Source organism: Nerophis lumbriciformis, linkage group LG30 (assembly GCF_033978685.3).
Source record: "Nerophis lumbriciformis linkage group LG30, RoL_Nlum_v2.1, whole genome shotgun sequence".
In the NCBI taxonomy this organism is placed as follows: Eukaryota; Metazoa; Chordata; class Actinopteri; order Syngnathiformes; family Syngnathidae; genus Nerophis; species Nerophis lumbriciformis.
The window spans coordinates 5,111,721-5,127,503 of record NC_084577.2 but is presented as its reverse complement, the minus strand read 5'-3'; the positions used below and the strand labels follow the sequence as shown (position 1 = coordinate 5,127,503).

General features: G+C 38.7%; 1 protein-coding gene across 3 annotated transcripts in view; it reads right to left on the bottom strand.

Moving 5' to 3' along the window:
- kcne4 (potassium voltage-gated channel, Isk-related family, member 4) overlaps positions 1-15,783 on the bottom strand; it is an 84,275-nt gene that overhangs the window by 58,119 nt on the left and 10,373 nt on the right. For all 3 annotated transcript variants that reach the window (XR_012048615.1, XR_012048614.1, XR_012048613.1), the window contains one exon: positions 13,331-13,489. The gene's annotated coding sequence lies outside the window, so the exon portion shown is untranslated. The remainder of the gene's footprint in view (positions 1-13,330; positions 13,490-15,783) is intronic.

Below are 15,783 nucleotides of genomic sequence, written 5' to 3'. Positions count from 1 at the left end.
TTAGATGTAAATATAAACGGAATACAATGATTTGCAAATCATTTTCAACCCATATTCAGTCGAATATGCTACAAAGACAACATATTTGATGTTCAAACTGATAAACAATTTTTTTTTTGCAAATAATCATTAACTTTAGAATTTGATGCCAGCAACACGTGACAAAGAAGTTGGGAAAGGTGGCAATAAATACTGATAAAGTTGAGGAATGCTCATCAAACACTTATTTGGAACATCCAACAGGTGAACAGGCAAATTGGGAACAGGTGGGTGCCATGATTGGGTATAAAAGTAGATTCCATGAAATGCTCAGTCATTCACAAACAAGGATGGGGCAAGAGTCACCACTTTGTCAACAAATGCCTGAGCAAATTGTTGAACAGTTTAATAAAAACCTTTCTCAACCAGCTATTGCAAGGAATTTAGGGATTTCACCATCTACGGTCCGTAATATCATCAAAGGGTTCAGAGAATCTGGAGAAATCACTACATGTAAGCAGCTAAGCCCGTGACCTTCGATCCCTCAGGCTGTACTGCATCAACAAGCGACATCAGTGTGTAAAGGATATTACCACATGGGCTCAGGAACACTTCAAAAAGTCACTGTCAGTAACTACAGTTGGTCGCTACATCTGTAAGTGCAAGTTAAAACTCTCCTATGTAAGGTGAAAACCGTTTATCAACAACACCCAGAAACGCTGTCGGCTTCGCTGGGCCTGAGCTCATCTAAGATGGACTGATACAAAGTGGAAAAGTGATCTGTGGTCTGACGAGTCCACATTTCAAATTGTTTTTGGAAACTGTGGACGTTGTGTCCTCCGGACCAAAGAGGAAAAGAACCATCCGGATTTTTATAGGCGCAAAGTTGAAAAGCCAGCATCTGTGATGGTATGGGGGTGTATTAGTGTCCATGACATGGGTAACTTACACATCTGTGAAGGCACCATTAATGCTGAAAGGTACATACAGGTTTTGGAGCAACATATGTTGCCATCCAAGCAACGTTACCATGGACGCCCCTGCTTATTTAAGCAAAACAATGCCAAGCCACGTGTTACATCAACGTGGCTTCATAGTAAAAGAGTGCGGGTACTAGACTGGCCTGCCTGTAGTCCAGACCTGTCTCCCATTGAAAATGTGTGGCACAATTTGAAGCCTAAAATACCACAACGGAGACCCCCGGACTGTTGAACAACTTAAGCTGTACATCAAGCAAGAATGGGAAAGAATTCCACCTGAGAAGCTTAAAAAATGTGTCTCCTCAGTTCCCAAACGTTTACTGAGTGTTGTTAAAAGGAAAGGCCATGTAACACAGGGGTGAACATGCCCTTTCCCAACTACTATGGCACGTGTTGCAGCCATGAAATTCAAAGTTATTTATTATTTGCAAAAAAAAAATAAAGTTTATGAGTTTGAACACCAAATATCTTGTCTATGTAGTGCATTCAATTGAATATGGGTTGAAAAGGATTTACAAATCATTGTATTCCGTTTATATTTACATCTAACACAATTTGCCAACTCATATGGAAACGGGGTTTGTAATCCGTTGCGCCTTTTGTATGAAAATAGACCTGAATAGAACTGCTCATCGGCAGTGCGTCCTATAATCCGGTGCACCCTGTGGTCCGAAAAATGGTAATGAGATTATTTTTGCGTGAATTTGGTTATTTTGTTACGTGCGTCACGTGACCAAATAATGTACATTAATAGAAAACCTTCACTGGTGATTTATTAATGTTGATCAACAGACTCAGTCAGCATTTCCCCCACTTTTTAAAATAAACAATCAAATGAGCCAATGTATTTAGAATTAGAAGAATTGTGAACTGTCTTTTTTTTTTTTTTTAAATCTTTTACATTTGGAAGTCTCCTTTTCTGTCGAGAGTCGTCATGAAAATCCCTCTGGATGGGCAACGAGGTTGCAAATAAGCCCTTGGCTTTTTGTTTCCATAGTAACCCCCACTCGGTTAATACGACTGTGGCTCGGTTTGCGTACACGTAAGCAAGGCCAGCGTAATACTTATTAGCATTGGGCAGCATGTTGTGGACAAGACAAAAAAAGCCAAATGGTGCTTTTCGGCATTGATGACGGAGATGAGACCAAACGTTATTTAATTTAAGTGGTAATATGAAAGTGATGGATAAAACTGACTTAAGATGAAGAAATAACAGGTCAAAATGTTTGTATCCTTATAAAGGACAAATATAGATTGCAACTAATTTGTCTCAACAATGAGTCTGCTTCTTGACTACTGTTGAGGTGCTCTTGAGCAAGGCACCAAACCCTGTGTCTCAGCTCAGGAGTACGGTCTGGGTGTGCATGGTCCTTCATACTGTCATCTCCTGCTCTGTGTACAGGGGCTCTGGGTTAGTTTTTTGCCTCATCCCTCACTTAAAGCGCGAGTTAAGAATGCGTGAGGAATGCACTACTGACCTGATAAGACCTGATAAGTCTGAAAGAGAAAGAGATGCTACACTATCACGTGCTCACAGATGCAACCTGGTGGTTGCTTGAGCATACTGCAGCTCGTCCTCGACAGGATTCTCACAGGAATGAGGTATTACCTGATGTACAAACCCTGTTTCCATATGAGTTAGGAAATTGTGTTAGATGTAAATATAAACGGAATACAATGATTTGCAAATCATTTTCAACCCATATTCAGTTGAATATGCTACAAAGACAACATATTTGATGTTCAAACTGATAAACTTTTTTTTTTTTGCAAATGATCATTAACTTTAGAATTTGATGCCAGCAACACGTGATAAAGAAGTTGGGAAAGGTGGCAATAAATACTGATAAAGTTGAGGAATGCTCATCAAACACTTATTTGGAACATCTCACAGGTGAACAGGCAAATTGGGAACAGGTGGGTGCCATGATTGGGTATAAAAGTAGATTCCATGAAATGCTCAGTCATTCACAAACAAGGATGGGGCGAGGGTCACCACTTTGTCAACAAATGCGTGAGCAAATTGTTTGAACAGTTTAAGAAAAACCTTTCTCAACCAGCTATTGCAAGGAATTTAGGGATTTCACCATCTACGGTCCGTAATATCATCAAAGGGTTCAGAGAATCTGGAGAAATCACTGCACGTAAGCGGCTAAGCCCCGTGACCTTCGATCCCTCAGGCTGTACTGCATCAACAAGCGACATCAGTGTGTAAAGGATATCACCACATGGGCTTAGGAACACTTCAGAAACCCACTGTCAGTAACTACAGTTGGTCGCTACATCTGTAAGTGCAAGTTAAAACTCTCCTATGCAAGGCGAAAACCGTTTATCAACAACACCCAGAAACGCCGTCAGCTTCGCTGGGCCTGAGCTCATCTAAGATGGACTGATACAAAGTGGAAAAGTGTTCTGTGGTCTGACGAGTCCACACTTCAAATTGTTTTTGGAAACGGTGGACGTTGTGTCCTCTGGAACAAAGAGGAAAAGAACAATCCGGATTGTTATAGGCGCAAAGTTGAAAAGCCAGCATCTGTGATGGTATGGGGGTGTATTAGTGCCCAAGACATGGGTAACTTACACATCTGTGAAGGCACCATTAATGCTGAAAGGTACATACAGGTTTTGGAGCAACATATGTTGTCATCCAAGCAACGTTACCATGGACGCCCCTGCTTATTTCAGCAAGACAATGCCAAGCCACGTGTTACATCAACGTGGCTTCATAGTAATAGAAAGCGGGTACTAGACTGGCCTGCCTGTAGTCCAGACCTGTCTCCCATTGAAAAAGTGTGGCGCATTATGAAGCCTAAAATACCACAACGGAGACCCCCGGACTGTTGAACAACTTAAGCTGTACATCAAGCAAGAATGGGAAAGAATTCCACCTGAGAAGCTTAAAAAATGTGTCTCCTCAGTTCCCAAATGTTTACTGAGTGTTGTTAAAAGGAAAGGCCATGTAACACAGTGGTGAACATGCCCTTTCCCAACTACTTTGGCACGTGTTGCAGCCATGAAATTCGAAGTTAATTACTATTTGCAAAAAAAAAAAATGTATGTGTTTGAACATCAAATATCTTGTCTTTGTAGTGCATTCAATTGAATATGGGTTGAAAATGATTTGCAAATCATTGTATTCCGTTTATATTTACATCCAACACAATTTCCCAACTCATATGGAAACGGGGTTTGTAATACAACACAATGAACACTGTAAATTCAAATACAGTCGCAACTTGGTCAAAAGCTCAGACAACAAAACATATCATATGAAAACCGCAACAAAGAAGTGTTTTAAATGGAGATTAAGCTTTGCATAGTACTGAATCTGCACTTTTAAAGGTTTTTAATGACTCGCTTTTAATGTCTGATTCTGGCAGCTCTGCCATTTTAGTGCTTTTAGATCTTACAGCTGCCTTTGACACAGTCCACCACACAATTCTTTTAGACCGCCTGAGAGACTGTGTGGGTGTCAGGGGGACTGCATTAGAGTGGTTCAGATCCTACCTGTCAGAGAGGTCCTTCTCTGTCAGGCTGGGGGACGCCACCTCTTCTTCTGCTCCGCTTTACTGTGGTGTCCCCCAGGGATCTATTCTAGGCCCCATCCTGTTTTCGCTTTACCTTCTCCCTCTTGGAGAGATTTTTAAGAGGCATGGAGTGTTTTATCACTTTTATGCAGATGACTGCCAAATTTAAATGCCAATTTCAAAAAGGCTACGGCCCCCTGACACCCTTTCTCAACTGTTTATGCGACGTCAAGGCTTGGTTAGCCCAGAATTTTTTAATAATGAATGAGCGAAAAACGAAAATTTCAGTTTTTGGTCCGGCCCTCACTGACTTGGGACCATTGCAAAATGATGTGCGTCCCAAAGTCCCCCGCCTTGGCGTCACTATAGACAGCGATTTTAAACTTGGCAAACAAGTCAATGGCGTTTTAAAATTGTGTTTTTATCATCTTTGTCTTTTAGTAAAGGTAAAACCGTTTTTATCTTTTAACCTTTTTGAACAAGTTGTGCATGCTTTTATTTCAAGTCGCCTGGACTACTGCAATGCACTTTATGCTGGCACAAGCCAAAAAGCTCTGTCCCGGTTGCAGTTAGTCCAGAACGCGGCAGCACGACTTAATAGGGGCCAGGAAACGTGAGCATAGAACCTCAATTCTTCAGAGTTTGCACTGGCTCCCTGTTCATTTTAGAATTGATTTTAAAATCTTGCCGTTTGTTTTTAAAGCTTTACATGGACTGGCACCTCAGTATATCTCGGACCTCATCCAAATTTACACTCTGAGGTAGGTCCGAGAGCCAGCTCCAGCTTGTGGTGCCCAAGACCAGACTTAAATCCAAGGGAGACAGGACCTTCTCTGTGGTCGGCCCTAAGCTCTGGAATACTCTGCTCCTCCATGTTCAAACTGCTCCCACAGTGCAGTGTTTTAAGTCTCGTCTTAAGACCCACTTTTATTCTTTGGCTTTTAACACTACGTGAGTTGTGTGGTCCTCTGTCCTCTGTTGTCCTCTGTTTTTTTTGTTTTTTTTTATACATTTTGATTTCTATTTACCGTATTTTCCGCACTATAAGCCGCCCCGGGTTATTAGCCGCACCTTCAATGAATGGCATATTTCAAAACTTTGTTCACCTATAAGCCGCCCCGGGTTATAAGCCGCGCCTACGCTGCGCTAAAGGGAATGTCAAAAAAACAGTCAGATAGGTCAGTCAAACTTTAATAATATATTACAAACCAGCGTTCTAACAACTCTGTTCACCCCCAAAATGTAATGTGCAAATGTGCAATCACAAAAATAGTAACACTCAAATTAGTGCAGAGCAATAGCAACATCAATAACTCAACGTTGCTCGAACGTTAATGTCACACAACACACAAAATAAAGATTTAAAGCTCACTTTCTGAAATTATTCCTCATCCATAAATCCCTCGAATTCTTCTTCAGTGTCTGAATTAACAAGTTGGGCGAATACGGCATCCAAAATGGCCGGCTCCGTCTGGTGGAAGTCATCAGAGTCAGTGTCGCTGTTGTTGTCCAGCAGTTCCGTGAATCCTGCCTTCCGGAAAGCTCGGACCACAGTTGAGACCGATATATCCGCCCAGGCATTTACAATCCACTGGCAGATGTTGGCGTATGTCGTCCGGCGCTGTCTCCCTGTCTTAGTGGCGCAGGTCATCTTGTTGCTTCCTCTACCTACGCACCATTTATGTTCAATTCTCTTGCTGCTGCTCTATTTCCGTGTTCTACTGCGTGACTTATTGCCTTGAGTTTGAATTCTGCGTTGTACGCGTGTCTCTTAATAGGAGCCATTTTGTGGTCTTTACAGATGTAAACACACAAATGAAATGAAACGTAATATCCGCGCGCTTCTTCTTCTACGGGGGCGGGTACTTACCTTGGCGGTTGCTTACCGTAGAAGAAGAAGCGCTTCCTCTTCTACGGGGGCGGGTGCTTACCTTGGCGGTTGCTTACCGTAGAAGAAGAAGCGCTTCCTCTTCTACGGGGAAAAAAGATGGCGGCTGTTTACCGTAGTTGCGAGACCTAAACTTTATGAAAATGAATCTTAATATTAATCCATATATAAAGCGCACCGGGTTATAAGCCGCACTGTCAGCTTTTGAGAAAATTTGTGGTTTTTAGGTGCGGCTTATAGTGCGGAAAATACGGTACTGTTTTAATTGTTTTTTCCTTTTTAAAATCGTTTTTAATCATATTTATTTTTATATTATTTGTATATTTATTTATTTTTTGTTTTTATTCAGTCATTGGTGGAGCTCAGGATAATATTTGAATATTGTTTTTAATCTTGTTGTGCAGCACTTTGGAAACATTGTTGTTGTTTAAATGTGCTATATAAATAAAGTGGATTGGATTGATTGGATTACAATGAGATTATAATCAGTTTAATAAATAGAACTGTAAATTATGGTAATATATATTAAAGAAACCCCACAAATAATCTAGCGTTTGCCTGACTTTTGTCACTGTTCGTAATACTTTTTAAGCATTTTCACATGTGGAATCTCGTAGCTTTGTCCTACTTTAGCCTACTAACCCGTGGAATTCTATGTGTGGGCACTCAATTCTGTGGAATTATACGCTGGCAAAGCGACTAGTTTTTCATGTGCTTTGTTTGGCCATTCGATTACCGAGAAAATATAAAGTGTATAATTTACAGTGTTGGCGCTCGGACCCCATCAAGTCATAAAAATGGGGTCCCAAGGTACATTTTTGGGGTGCCACTTTTTTGTAACCGTATAAATGTATACATTATCTGGTTATATCTCACATTCTATATTGTGTTTTGGAAAAAGGTTGTCATAAACGTTACTTAATACATAAAAAAAAAAAATACAAAAGAAAACAAATGTTTTTGCATATGTAGATTTATTCAGTTGTAAACATTCATTCACTTTCTTCTTTCCTTCATGGATCTAAACTTTTTTCTATATTTGTATTTAATAAATTGTAGGTGTATTTATTTCAGTATAAAAATGTAAAAAGGTTTTTGCTTCGGTCATGAAATGATGACAATGGTGTGCCACGGCATACATGCATTATTTATTTAACGCTTCAATTTCTAGAGTCTACATCAACTTCAGATCTATTCGTCAATTCCAAGTTGTTGTTTTTTTGTTTGCTTGTTTTCTGCCCTTTTTGTCAAAGAAAACTGTTTTTTATGGCGAACACACAAAAAAATCTTCCACAAAAAATATTTTTCAAAGTGGAATATTTAATGTGAATTAATCGGAGCCTTGGATAGGTCAATAATTCATAAAAACATTGATTTTGATTCAATATTATGTTTTGAGCAATGACAGTTTTAAAGAAAAAAAAGAGCTTTGTTTTATTAGTCAACATTGCAACTTTTTCTAAATTAAATTTCACCTGTAAGCTTTTTTATTCCACTTTAGTTATGTTTTTCTTTATTTTAATAGTATTTTTAGAATGAGCCATGGGCCTTTAAAACATTAGCTGCGGGCCGCAAATGGCCTCTGGGCCACACTTTTGATACCCCTGCTATAGATGACAAAAAATTACATCTGATAAGTCTATCGATAAAAAGCAGAGCCTGGCGACGTACGTCAGGATCTTTGCTTCAGTAAACCAAGACAATGACGTCACTGTCAGCGATGCGAGAGACACTTGTCAGCCACTTCTCCAAGAGACTCCTCGCACATTAACACTTCAAAAGGCACATATTTTCCCCGTTTGTTGACCTGCAAAGTATGTTTTTGGGTTGGAGGAATCTGGTCCGGCGCTGGTTAGCATGAAAGTAGCAGCTAGCCTGTCTCCATCCTCAAACGATGTCGCTTCAGCGGGAGATAAAAGTGAAGTTTCCATGGACTCACAATGACTAAAACAAGTCATTTACTGGAGACATGGCACAGGATGAAGTTAAAAAGGTTGACTTTACACACACCTTAGTGTTAACCATGAAGTCTTTCTTTTGACAGACCGTCGCGCTAAAGTTGTCCCAGTGCAAACTGAGGCAGTATTTGTCATTGATAAAACTTTCGGCGTATCAAAATTTACGACCAATAAATACGCAATAAACGGGGACGGAAATTTGATCCGGCAAATATAAACAAAACAAAACACCGGCGGAAAGCGATAATCGATCAAATTGGAAAAAAAAACAAGCAAACCGGGCAGGGAAATAAATATAAATAATCGCGGGCTTCTGGAATTGCGCGTCCTTTCTGTATTCAACGCATGAAAAGACCCAAAAAGTGCGTTAACGCCAACACCGATGTAGTATACGAAAACCGGGCGAACATATTGGCAAAAATTATTGTTGAAAACTAGAGATGTCCGATAATATCGGGCTGCCGATATTATCGGCCGATAAATGCTTTAAAATGTAATATTGGAAATTATCGGTATCGGTTTGAAAAAGTAAAATGTATGACTTTTTAAAACGCCACTGTGTACACGGACGTAGGGAGAAGTACAGAGCGCCAATTAACCTTAAAGGCACTGCCTTTGCGTGCCGGCCCAATCACATAATACCTACGGCTTTTCACACACACAAGTGAATGCATGCATATTTGGTAAAAGGCCATACAGGTCACACTGAGGGTGGCCATATAAACAACTTTAACACTGTTACAAATATGCGCCACACTGTGAACCCACACCACACAAGAATGACAAACACATTTCAGGAGACCATTCTCACCATAAACACAACAGAACAAATACCCAGAACCCCTTGCAGCACTAACTCTTCCGGCCATTATCGGACTATTATCTATTATTATCATCTCTATTGAAAACCGAATCTTACGAACAGTCGAATATTCAATTTGTAGCTTTTAAAAGTGTGTGTATGTTTTTGTGGCGTGCCTATAAGCAAACACACAGCCCCTCCACTGATTCCCACAGGGGGACACCAACAACACACATCCTGCTTCACAGTGGAGGAGGCGCTCTGTGCATCGTCCTGTCGGCTTGATCATTCTCACCCATCTTGCTCTTGTCCACTTTTTGTCCTGAGAAAAACTCTCTCATTATTATTGCCTCTCTCACACACTCACTCACAGCTGTGGTTGTGTGCTACTGCACACACAGCAGTGCATTACCCTCAGCTTCCTTGCAGAGAATAATTGAATGTTCCTTGGTGTGACTCTTCCACATGATTTATTCAGTGGTGTTTATGTTGAGGAGGAAATAGGATTTCTGAATGCTTCAGCAACCGTAGATGTGTGTCACGCTGCCGGGGTGACAGGAAGATTCCCTCTTATGCCACAAAGACAATATTCATTTTTAATGGGAACTGAACGATCACAGCAAACGTCATTATTTTGTTGTGAAAGAGATTCAATTAATGCAACCTTATGAAACCTTATTTTTTTTACTGCTGATGAATTAAAAAAATGTTTGCAATTAGTCAGGGGTAAATTACTTGCATGCATGAATTTCATTATTTTTTTAAAAGAAAGCAATATTTTGACACAAATGTAATTTAACTGTCAGAATGTCAAACACAAACATTTTCTTTAAATGTATTACTTGAGTGCAGATTATTAGTTTGCTCAAAACGTGGTAACAGTTTTATCTCTGATCTTTGCATTGGCGTATGCACAGACCTGATCAGCGATCCGATACTGATTCTACCCATGGTATCAGTATTATCGATATTTGTTCCCATTATCAATCAATCAATCAATCAATGTTTATTTATATAGCCCTAAATCACAAGTGTCTCAAATGCTTCATTCCAATGCTTCATTTTAGACACAGGCTCATCTTGTTATAATATAATAATAATAATAATACATTTTATTTATAAGGCGCCTTTCTGGGCACTCAAGGACACCGTACAAAATCACAACAATAAAATCAAATTGGATAAAAAACAACAACAACGAAGATAGAGAAGAAAAGATGATTACAATGAATAGGCAGTCAGGAATAGGTGTGTTTTGAGTCTTGATTTGAAGAGGGATATTGAATCTAAGTTGCGAAGTATATGAGATATTACATACAGTATGTACTAGGCGTGCAACGATCAATCAACGTTGTTGATAAATGTTGACAATAAAATTTGTCGCCGACAATTATATTTGTCAACAATAGTCGTCATCACTCGTGTTTTTCCGGGCGGAAGCGGGTCCGCAATGCCACGAGCAAAAACATTGCCAGTGATAACATGTAAAGTGTGAGAACATATCCTCTTATTCTTGTTAAAAACATGACTACCTTGCTCATTTTGCAATTACCATTACCATTTTTATGTGTGATACGCGAGCATTTAATGCGGATGCATGATGTCGGACATCTGGAGGAAAGATGCGGTCTCAGCTTCGGTTAAGATTGTTAGCTTGTACCTTGCTTGCTAGCTAACAAGTGTAAGACGAAGTTGTGTGAAAAATATTTAACTATCCATCCATCCATCCATTTTCTACCGCTTATTCCCTTTTGGGGTCAATTCAAGTACAAAACCCAAAACCAGTAAAGTTGGCACGTTGTGTAAATCGTAAATAAAAACAGAATACAATGACATATATTTACTATATATATATATATATATATATATATATATATAATAATAATAATATATATATAATATATATAATGTATATATAATATATACTATATATAATATATATATATACAATATATATAATAATATATATATATATAAAATAATTGTATGTATATATATATATATATATATATATATATATATATATCAATCAATCAATCAATGTTTATTTATATAGCCCTAAATCACAAGTGTCTCAAAGGGCTATATATATATATATATATATAATAATTATTATATATATTTACTATATATATATATATATATATATATATAAAATAACAAACAATAATATAAATAAACTAGACAATAGAGTGTGACGAGATCCAAGAGTTTGTATAGTGCGCGACTATGTGTGTGAATTAACTGTTGTGTGTTGAGCGAGAGGCGGAAGTCCCAAAAGGGGAAAGACAGGCTCGAAGGTCCCTGAGACAGGCAGGAAGTCGGGGGCTATAGCGAGGCATAGAAGATCCGTGTCCAAGCGGGAGGTAGAGATCTAAGAGGCAGTCAAGGAAGCAGAAGGGAAGACGAGACGCACAGCATTGTGTTGCTGAAATAAGCAGGGGCGTCCATGATAATGTTGCTTGGATGGCAACATATGTTGCTGCAAAACCTGTATGTACCTTTCAGCATTAATGGTGCCTTCACAGATGTGTAAGTTACCCATGCTTTGGGCACTAATACACCCCCATACCATCACAGATGCTGGCTTTTCATCTTTGCGCCTATAACAATCCGGATGGTTCTTTTCCTCTTTGGTCCTTTCGCTTTGCATAGTAGAGTTTTAACTTGCACTTACAGATGTAGCGACCAACTGTAGTTACTGACAGTGGTTTTCTGAAGTGTTCCTGAGCCAGTGTGGTGATATCCTTCACACACGGATGTCACTTTTTGATGCAGTACCATCACGGGCATTCAATGTTGGTTTTCAGCCTTGCTGCTTACGTGCAGTGATGTCTCCAGATTCTCTGAACCTTTTGATGATATTACGGACCGTAGATGGTGAAATCCCTAAATTCCTTGCAATAGCTGGTTGAGAAATGTTGTTCTTAAACAATTTACTCACGTATTTGTTGACAAAGTGGGGACCCTCGCCCCATTCTTGTTTGTGAATGACTGAGCATTTCATGGAAGCTGCTTTTATACCCAATCATGGCACCCACCTGTTCACAATTATCCTGTTCACCTGTGGGATGTTCCAAATAAGTGTTTGATGAGCGTTCCTCAACTTTCTCAGTCTTTTTTGCCAGCTTTTTTTAAACATGTTGCAGGCTTCAAATTCCAAATGAGCTAATATTTGCAAAAAATAAGAAAGTTTTCCAGTTTGAACGTTAAGTATCTTGTCTTTGAAGTGTATTCAATTGAATATAGGTTGAAAAGGATTTGAAAATCATTGTATTCTGTTTTTATTTACGATTTACACAATGTGCCAACTTCACTGGTTTTGGGGTTTGTACTTTTTAAAGCAGCGTCAATCGGCAATGCGTGCGTAGACAGGTACCAATGCGGAGGTATCATAAGATTAAATAAACATTCTATTAAATAACCAACATTTTCAGAATTAATCAGTTATAATTCAACACATTGAGCGGTAGAAAAATGGATGGATGGATGGATGGAGTCTATTAGAATGCTAAAACTGCCAAGAGTTGATCAATATTCAATATACCAGTGTGCAGCTTTTTAAACACATTAAAACAAAACACTTTTTTAGGAAGTTAGACTTTGTGTTTTGTTGTTTGTTTTCATTGCTGCTATTTACTTATTGTTTAAATACATAAACAAGATGTATTGTTTTTTTTTAGCACTTTGCCTTTCCTTTCTAATTAATGTATACTTTTTAATCATCACTTTAATGTTGTAACAGCTGAATGAACAGCAGACTTACAATGTAAATAAATATTTATGAATTAGTCATATTTCGTAAGCACATGCCTAAAATAACTTAAGCTCCATTTAGAAGTTGATGGAAAAATTAGAGCCATTCAATATGTGTACGCTTTATTATCAAACTAGTCGACTAATCATTAAGATAGTCATTGACTAATCGACTATAAAAATAGTCGTTAGTTGCAGCCCTAATATGTATAAGATATTAGACGTAAATGATAAAATAAAGAATATGTGTATGTATGTACAGTAATTGTATATGCATGTGTATAAATGTATATGTTTGTATATACCATACCTTTCGGGCTATAAAGCGCACCAGTATTTAAGCCGCACCCACCAAATTTTACAATAAATAAATATGTTGACATATATTAGCCGCAGATATATACTGCCACAAAAGATTTAATAAATATATATTTACATACCTTAATTGTTTCCAAACGCTATCTGTCACACTGCAGTAAAACGGCTGATCAATCAAAATAGAAGTCATCATCATGGACCCACTAGCTGCGGAAGCTAGCTCTCCAATCAGCTAAACAGACTCAATCACTCCACGGTGAAGTTTTGGTGAATTTATGAAACTGAAAGACACAAATAATACCATTGTAAGTTAATAATACTAACAGACAATTGTAAACATATTTGCTAATGACAACTACGCAGGCTTGACGACATTAAGGTAGCATGTACAAATATTCATGATATAATTTCTACAGACATCACACATGGGACGGTTTAGTCAGTATGAATTGTTTTAGTTATATTGTAAAACTTACAAGTGTTGCTTGGAGTGATGAATGAAGAAGGCTTTCGAGCAGAGACGCTATTGATGAATAGCAAATGAAATGGGACACACTTACGGTTCAAAGCACGAAACAGAAGGTACTGTACATTTTCAATCCACAGCACCTGCAGTGAGGAGCGAAATCGCACAAAAGATGGCACCATAGCACGGACAATAGCCAACCTTTTCAGTGTCCCTGTCGGTGTTGAAAACTACTTGTTGAACACAAACCATTATGGTTATTCGCGAAGGAAAATCCATTAAATAGCCACACAGTTTTATAAGCCGAAGGGTGCAAAGCGTAGGAAAAAAGAAGCGGATTACAGTTTGAATAATATGGTAAAATAGATATACAGTGGTACCTCAACTTAAGAGTGCCCCAACTTAAGATTGTTTTGAGATAAGAGCTGCCTCTTGGCTAAAGCTTTCGACTGCAAGCAAAAATGTGACTTACATGCATCCCCGCCATTAGTTACTGTAACAAATGTCTCAGTGAACCCCCTAATATCTTACTCCCTAGCATTAGCTTATAGCTAGAGACAAACATAACTTTGAGCAGTGATTGCCCTGAGAATTAAATTACTTGATGAATGAGAACATCCATAGACATATTCATCCATCCATCCATTCATTTTCTTCCGCTTGTCCCTCATTACCAGAATATGGGAGTGTGTATTAATTGCAATCATAACATCCCAACTGTTTTTCTCATGCCACAAATACTTTTATGTCGGTTTGGGTGATGCAAAGACATGAAACCACAGAGGATGTAAAGTGATCCATAAAGTAGCAGCACACTGACGTGGCAAGTAAACCTTAACAACTTTGTGACAACTTGATATAGTGTAAAAAATAAAATTGACTCAATGTTGTTTTGTCGGGTGTAATGTGCAGTTTAATACTTTTGCACCATTCCCAAAGGTGATCGTTGCAATCGATTGCACAAACTTGTCTGCCTCCAGTCAAGTCTGAGGTTAGATGAGGCAGATTACATAAATGCTATATCCTTTTGTAGCCTCAATGCATATTTATACATAAAGATATGATAAGTTCAACTGCATTAGTTGACAGTGAATAAAAGACACGAATTAGGGCAATATTGTTGTTTTTTTGACACCATCCTAATATCCTGATTTAGGAACACACAATGGGTTCAATGTTGCTTTGGCCAAAACTAGGATCAGGATTGAAAATACCTTAAATACTTATTTTCCCCTGTACTATACTTAACATTTAGACATTTTCAAAAAGTGTAACTAATGCAATTTTAAGCACTAAACTGAAAATAACCCCATAGTTAACCTTGTGATGCATAAATGATGATATCTACTTCAGGATTTTCACCCCAAGTGTTTTTATTAGGGGTGTCCTGATACACCTATTGCACTACTGATATGATACTAGAGTAATGATATCTTGAGTAATGGCCGATACCGACAATAATCCGATACGATATCAGCACAAGTTATTCGTACTCTTATTATTTTGTAGTGTGGAATGTTAGAACATGTTTAATCAAGGGAAATTAGTCATGAAAAACACTAACCAATTTATTATTAACCGTCTGGAATGGACTGGGGGGGTGGCTCAGTTGGACAGCGGCCGTGTCAGCAACTTGAGGGTTCCAGGTTCGATCCCCACTTCTGCCATTCTAGTCACTTCCGCTGTGTCCTTGGGCAATATACTTTACCCACCTGCTCCAAGTGCCACCCACACTGGTGGTTAGAGTGTCCGCCCTGAGATCGGTAGGTCGTGAGTTCAAACACCGGCCGAGTCATACCAAAGACTATAAAAATGGGACCCATAACCTCCCTGTTTGGCACTCAGCATCAAGGGTTGGAATTGGGGGTTAAATCACCAAAAATGATTCCCGGGCACGGCCACCTTTGCTGCTCACTGCTCCCCTCACCTCCCAGGGGGTGAGGGTGATGGGTCAAATGCAGAGGATAATCTCACCACACCTAGTGTGTGTGTGACAATCATTGGTACTTTAACTTAACTTTAACTTTACACATACAAACTGTAGCACACAAAAAAGCACATTTAATAAAAAAAAAACGTTATTATGGTTTTACCTTTACTTATAAATGA